This window comes from Mus musculus, chromosome 8 (assembly GCF_000001635.26).
Source record: "Mus musculus strain C57BL/6J chromosome 8, GRCm38.p6 C57BL/6J".
Taxonomy (NCBI): Eukaryota; Metazoa; Chordata; class Mammalia; order Rodentia; family Muridae; genus Mus; species Mus musculus.
This window is the reverse complement of record NC_000074.6, coordinates 33,186,240-33,192,995: the sequence shown is the minus strand read 5'-3', so window position 1 is coordinate 33,192,995 and position 6,756 is coordinate 33,186,240. Positions and strand designations below refer to the sequence as shown.

General features: G+C 41.0%; 1 pseudogene; it reads left to right on the top strand.

Moving 5' to 3' along the window:
- On the top strand, positions 664 to 3,635 carry Gm6877 (predicted pseudogene 6877; annotated as a pseudogene).

The window sequence follows — 6,756 nt, the reverse complement described above, 5'->3', positions numbered from 1 at the left end:
TCAGGAAAGGCTGCTGACTGGGCAAAGGAAGAAAGATTTTCTTAAGGGGAAAAAGTTAGAATCTTAGGGCTGAGTTAGACATATATGGAATACATCCCATTTCCTTAGGAGCAGGGCTTGAAAGGTGTTCTAGTTTCCTTTCTATTGCTGTAATTTCCAGAGGAAAGAGTTTATCTCAGCATACAGTTTACAGTTGTAGTCCGTCCTGAAGAGGAGTCAAGGCAGGTGGAACTCAAGGGAGGAACTGAGTCTGAGGTCATGGAGGAACAGCACTTACTGGCTTGTTCTCCATAACTGTTCAGCCTGCTTTCTTAGACAATTCAGGACCACCCTCCTAGGGTTGGCAGCATCCACATTGGGCTGTGCCAACCCCTCACACCAATCATTAATTAAGACTACGTTAGAAAGACTTGGTAGGCCAATCGAATGTAGGCCTTTTCTCAATTGAGAATCTCTCTTCACAAATGACTCTAACTCATGTCAAGTTAACAACAACAACACTGCAAAACAACAAACAAGCAAGCAAGCAAACAAACCAAAAACAGCCAGGAAAGAAGGAAAACCTTATGACTGATAATAGATTATTGTGAGAACAACCAGTTTACAAATGTAATTGTTATTTATTTGATTATTTTAACAGGTTAGATAAAAAGATATCAGGGGGGATTCTGCGGGCGGGAGTCCTGCCCCTTGGAGCTCATGGTGCGCTGCGGTTGCGCTTTGTTGAGAAAGTATGGAAATTTCATTGATAACCTGAGAATCTTCACCAAGGGAGGAAGCGGTGGAATGGGTTACCCTCGTTTAGGTGGAGAAGGTGGAAGAGGTGGTGACGTCTGGGTTGTGGCCCATAAAAATATGACCTTAAAACAACTTAAAAACAAATATCCTCAGAAACGGTTTGTGGCCGGAGGAGGAGCAAACAGTCGAGTTAGCGCACTGCAGGGCTCCAAGGGAAAGGACTGTGAAGTGCCTGCTCCTGTGGGTATCTCAGTAACTGATGAAAACGGCCAAGTGCTAGGAGAACTCAATAAAGAAGAAGACAGAGTTCTGGTTGCTAAAGGTGGCCTTGGTGGCAAATTACATACAAATTTCTTACCTTTGAAAGGTCAGAAGCGCATAGTTCACCTTGACCTAAAAGTCATAGCTGATGTAGGCCTAGTAGGATTCCCAAATGCTGGAAAATCCTCCTTACTAAGTCGGGTTTCCCATGCAACACCTGTGATTGCAGATTATGCGTTTACAACACTAAGGCCTGAACTCGGAAAGATTATGTACAATGATTTCAAACAGATTTCAGTAGCTGATCTCCCAGGTTTGATAGAAGGAGCGCATATGAACAAAGGCATGGGCCACAAGTTCCTCAAGCATTTAGAGAGAACCAGACAACTGCTTTTTGTTGTTGATATTTCTGGATTTCAGCTTTCTTCTGTAACTCCATATAGGACTGCCTTTGAAACTATAATACTTCTCACAAAAGAGTTGGAGTTGTACAAAGAAGAACTACAGACAAAACCCGCACTCTTAGCAATTAATAAGATGGACTTGCCGGATGCCCAAGTTAAACTTCAGGAACTGATGAAGCAGCTCCTGAGCCCTGAAGATTTTCTGCATTTATTTGAAACAAAGATGATTCCAGAGAAGGCTCTAGAGTTCCAGCATATCGTTCCCATCTCAACAGTCACTGGGGAAGGCATTGCAGAGTTGAAGAGCTGTATAAGAAAAGCACTGGATGAACAGGATGGCAAAGAAAGTGATGCGCATCGGAGCAAACAGTTGCTCAATTTGCAGAGTTCCAGTTGAGCATCTTAGACTGAGCCACATCAAAGTGTGCGGCTACTGTCTCCAGAAAAGGCAGCATTCAAACCTAGTACAGCGTATTGACGGAATACGGTTTCCTTCTAAGGATCAGAAAATCATGTTTAAAACGTGGATGAGCCTGAAAAGCATGATGTTCAAAGAAGCCAGGCACGACAGCAAGACAAATATCAATGATCTCACATGCGGAATCTTAGAAAGACAAATCTGAACTGATAGAAATCCTGAAAAATGTGTGTAATTATGTGTAGTATAAATAGGAGCTAGAAGATTAAGAGATGTTGGTCAAAAGATACAAAGTTTCAGTTAAGCTTTACAGATCTGTTATGTACCTTGTTTGTAGAATAATGTATCATATTTAAAAATTTGTAAGAAAGTAGTTTTTAAGTGTTCTGACCACAATTTTTGAGAAAAATATATATTTTAAAATAGATTTGACTCTGTTTTAAAACATGCTGTATATGATATAGACACGTGTATAATTTTATATCAGTTAAAAATAGTATTGAAATTACATTAATTTGAAAGCTTTTCCACATTTTAAGGATAGTATTTATCGATATATGTGTCATCATTCAGGAAAATACATTTTTATCTTCCTTTCCTTCTTCTGGCTTTAGCTCAGCAAGATGGTTCACTTTTTTGCATAAGGCTAGCAAGCACACAGTCTAGCAGGGCTCTTGTATTTTATTCCTGATGTGGGTGCTGATTGGGTCCTATCCCTTTGGTGGGAGCTTGACCTCACAGTCTGACTAATGGATAACTGGGTCAAAGAGTCCTCACTGGCTAACCTACTTTGATTTTCAAGTTTCTTAAAATTAACCCCTTTATTCCATTATTTTTCAAATTTAGACAGTTTATGTTGGCCATTTGAAGTCTCTAGGAAGAATAAATTATATAATCAGTGGGGAAGCCCACCTTCCAAGAAGATGGGTTTTATTAATTCCTGCCTAAAGTATTTAAAAATTATTTACAAACAGAATTTTTTTCCTTTAGGTGAAATGTGAAATGTACATGCTTACTTCTAAAAAATACATCCAAGCAGCACACAGGAGCAGGAGGCAACAGACCTTAGCTAGAGAAAGTTACAGTCAGTGGCTTAAGGTTTTATGAAAATTTTACATTTTTTCCACAAATGAGTTCACTGTAATTTTCTTTCTTTCTTTTTTTTTTCTTTTTGCAAAGTAGCAGCAAGTTAATGAGCTTTAAAAAATTGCTTACTAAGTGCGGTGGTGTGGGCCTCTGGTGGTGTGGTAAGCTCTGGTAAGCGTGGTGGTGTGGGCCTCTCCCACACCCCTTGGGAAGGAGAAGCTAGGGGTTTTGAGTAAAACACAGCCCCTCCTGGGTGACATAGCGGGTTGTAGGTTGCTCTGGATTTCATAATGGAACCAGGTTTAAAAATACTGGTTTTTAACAGTATGTGTTTTGATTATTGTATGTGGTTTGTTGTTTTGTCCTCAAGTAAGTCTGTGTACCATGTGACTGTGTGAATGAAGTGTCCATGACAGCCAGAAGAGGGGGTCAGATATCCCGGAACTGAAATTCTCTACAGTGGAAAGCCACCAAGCAAGTGTCGGAAATCAGAACCAGGTCCTCTGCAAGAGCAGCCAGGGTTCTTAACTTCTGAGCCGCCTTCTCCAGCCCCTTTCTTTAATACTTTTTTAATTTGTTAAAAATTATTTAATAATTTATTGTTTAGTAAAAGTTATGGTTATTGACCCCTTTTTAAAAATCCTTTTTTTAATTATATGTTGATTGTACTTAAATTTCTTCTGACTTAATAATGTGTATAGTTTGATAAAATATTATTTGAATTTAAAAAAAAAAGATATCAGGGATAGAAGGTCAGAAGAAAACTGAACACGAAAGCCTTTATATTCTGTAGACGCTGGGGAGGAGTGTAGGGTAAGCCCAGAGGACTGGAACATATCCTGCTAAAAATTCCCCATCTTTTGCTCTAAGACAGAAAGAAGTCCATCTAGGAGAGTGTATTTTTCTTGGCAAAGGCAATGTGTAGTCACACATTTGCTTTTCATCTGTTTCTCTTTAGGCAAGGTCTCCTCTTGCAGCACAGGCTTGCACTCATGATCACCCAGCCATTGGGATTATAGATGTGTGCCTATTTGCTTTTTGATGCTGTATTTTGCCTATCATAATTCAGAATGATTTTATTTTACTTTTTATTAGATATATACTTTATTTACATTTCAAATGTTGTCCCCCTTCCTGGTTTTCCCCCTGAAAGCCCCCTATCTGCTACCCCTTCCCCCCTGCACACCAGCCCACTCACACCTGCTTCCTGGCCCTGGCATTCCCCTACACTTGGGCATAGAGCCTTCACAGGATCAAGGGCCACTCCTCCCATTGATGACCGACTAGGCCATTTTGAAAAGGTAATTAATTTTTTGGGGGTACCTTTAAGGATGGCTGGCCCTTTGTATTTTTGATGTATGCCCAGGATGGTACCTTTTTCTTATATGGGATGAATTCTAATTGGAGTCAGCAGAGCCTTGGGTGGGTAATTTAACTTGGATGTAATGACTAATTTATTCTTGGAATTTCATAATGAGACTACTGAAGGAGGGGCTGGACTTCATCTAGTATTTACATGAAACTCTCTGTCACAAACTAAGGAATGTGAGAATTTTGGAGGGGTTTGACAGTTTGGGATCAGCTATTCTGCTGTGTTATAGAAGAGGATTTTATTTCCGGAGTCTAATTTTTCCCCAGACAATTACTATTCATACTTTTGCAGTTTGGTGGATTTTTATATTGCTGCTGAAGGATTTGGGGATTCAGAAATGTCCTTTGTGTTCCTTGCACATTTTTCGAGGTATATTACACTGTATGACTGGGCATAATTTGAGCTGGAAAATAGATAAGGGCGAATGTTGGCTCAGGGTATAGTTTGATCTTGAAGTTATTCTAGTAAATGTTCAGTTTTGGCTCTTTCAGAGCCTTTAGGCATAAAAACCTTATCCACATAAGCCGAAGAAGTATATAGAAGACACAATAATAAATACAGATGTGGCTCTCATGAAGAAGGCAGCCAGACTTCCTGATACGCCAGATCTCTTCCCTGGAGAGAGGCAGCCGTACCTTTTGCTCATAGCAGGCTGAGTTTTTAGGGCTCTGAGGTAACATTAAAGGCCATGTGTGTCTTAGTTTGATTTCTATTGCTGGGATAAACACCATGGCCAAGAGCAAACTGAGGAAGAAATGGTTTCTTTGTCTTACAGATTCCAGATCATAGGCCACTGAGGGAAGCCAAGAGAGAAACCTGGAGGCAGGAACTGAAAGCAGAGGCCATGGAGGAGTGCTGCTTACTGGCTTGCTCCTCATGGCTTGCTCAGCTTGCTTCCCAATGGCCCAGGACCACCTGCCCAGATGCGGTACTGTCACAATAAGCTTGGTCTCCCTTTATCAATCAATCAATCATTATATCAATCAATTAATATATCAATCAATCAAGAAAATACCCAAGACTTGCCTGTAGGACAATCTTTCAGGGACCCTTTCTCATAAATATAAATTCCTTTGCCCGGGTGACCCTAATTTATGTCAAGTTGACAAACAAACAAATAAAACAAAGCAAAAAAAAAAACAAGAAAGAAATCTAACCAGTACAGTGTATATAAATAAGGAAGTATTTTTGATGTGCATGGTAAGGGGAAGCCATGTTTATTTTTGCTGTTATAAGGGGACTTTCTGCCCATGGTTTTTCCTTTGGGGGGGGGGCTAATAATGTAGGCTGTGCCCAGCTTTCTGTCAGGAAGGTTTAGTCTGCTACTGTCTAGACAGGGAATGATTTTTGTGTTCCTGCTTCCATCCCATTAGACTCTGTGTCTCAGGGTTGGGCTAGCAGTAGGTTTCCCTTGTCTGTCTCCATGGTTCTCCAACTTCACTGTGTTCATGTAGCGTAGTATAGTTGAGTCAGATCAGATCTCTGCTCTGACTCTGTCATGGGTTGTGCAGAGGTGAGGATTATAGCTAATCATTTAGTCAGGTGTGGTGGTACATGTCTGATTTCAGCCCTTGGGAGCTGAGGAAGAAGAAGTACAGGTTTGGGGCCAGCCTGGGTTATACAACGAGAACCCACCTCATAAAAAATGTTGATAGTTTGGTTCTGTGTCATGAGACTTTCTGTAAAAATAGTCAGGGCCAGGTCAGGACACTGGCCTTGTCTTTTACAGTTCTCCCCCACCCCATCTCCACCCTCAAGAAAGTACAGCTCAACCGACTGTTACCTTTGTTCTTAAAGCAGGGCCTGAGCTGGTGCGAGAAGAGGAAGTAACAGAAGACTGGGGTGTAGCCCACACTCCCCAAGTCATTTGCTCTCTGCCTGATAGTTATTCTCTAATGCTATTAGAGAACAGAGGATGGTCAGCTGTAAATGATCCTTCTCCTATGGATCTAGGTATAAGATGGGGCCAGGCGAATTCCTATTGGATAGGGACCAGTTCTTGTTCTTGGTACTTCAGTGGCAGACAAACTACTCTGTTGGCCCTGTTCAAAATTGGTAGAAAGATGTTTCTCCCATTCATACATCTCAATGAAAATACAGGGCCCTAATGGGAGGAGGTCTGAAAAAGCAGCTCTTTTTTTTTTTTTTTTAAAGTTTATTTTATATGAGTACACTCATAGCTGTCCTCAGACACACCAGAAGAGGGCGTCAGGTCTCACTACAGATGGTTGTGAGCCACCATGTGGTTGCTGGGAATTGAGCTCAGGAGCTCTGGAAGAGCAGTCAGTGCTCTTAACCGCTGAGCCATCTCTCCAGCCCTGAAGCAGCAGTTCTTATGCAACCCAATTATTGCTTAATGACAACTTGAGAAGCCATCAGCCGTTTGGGTGGTAGAGTTTCACTGACATCTTAGAGTTCTGACTTTTCTCATGGTCATATATTTGCATTTATTAAAAACATGCCAAAACCAGAGGGCA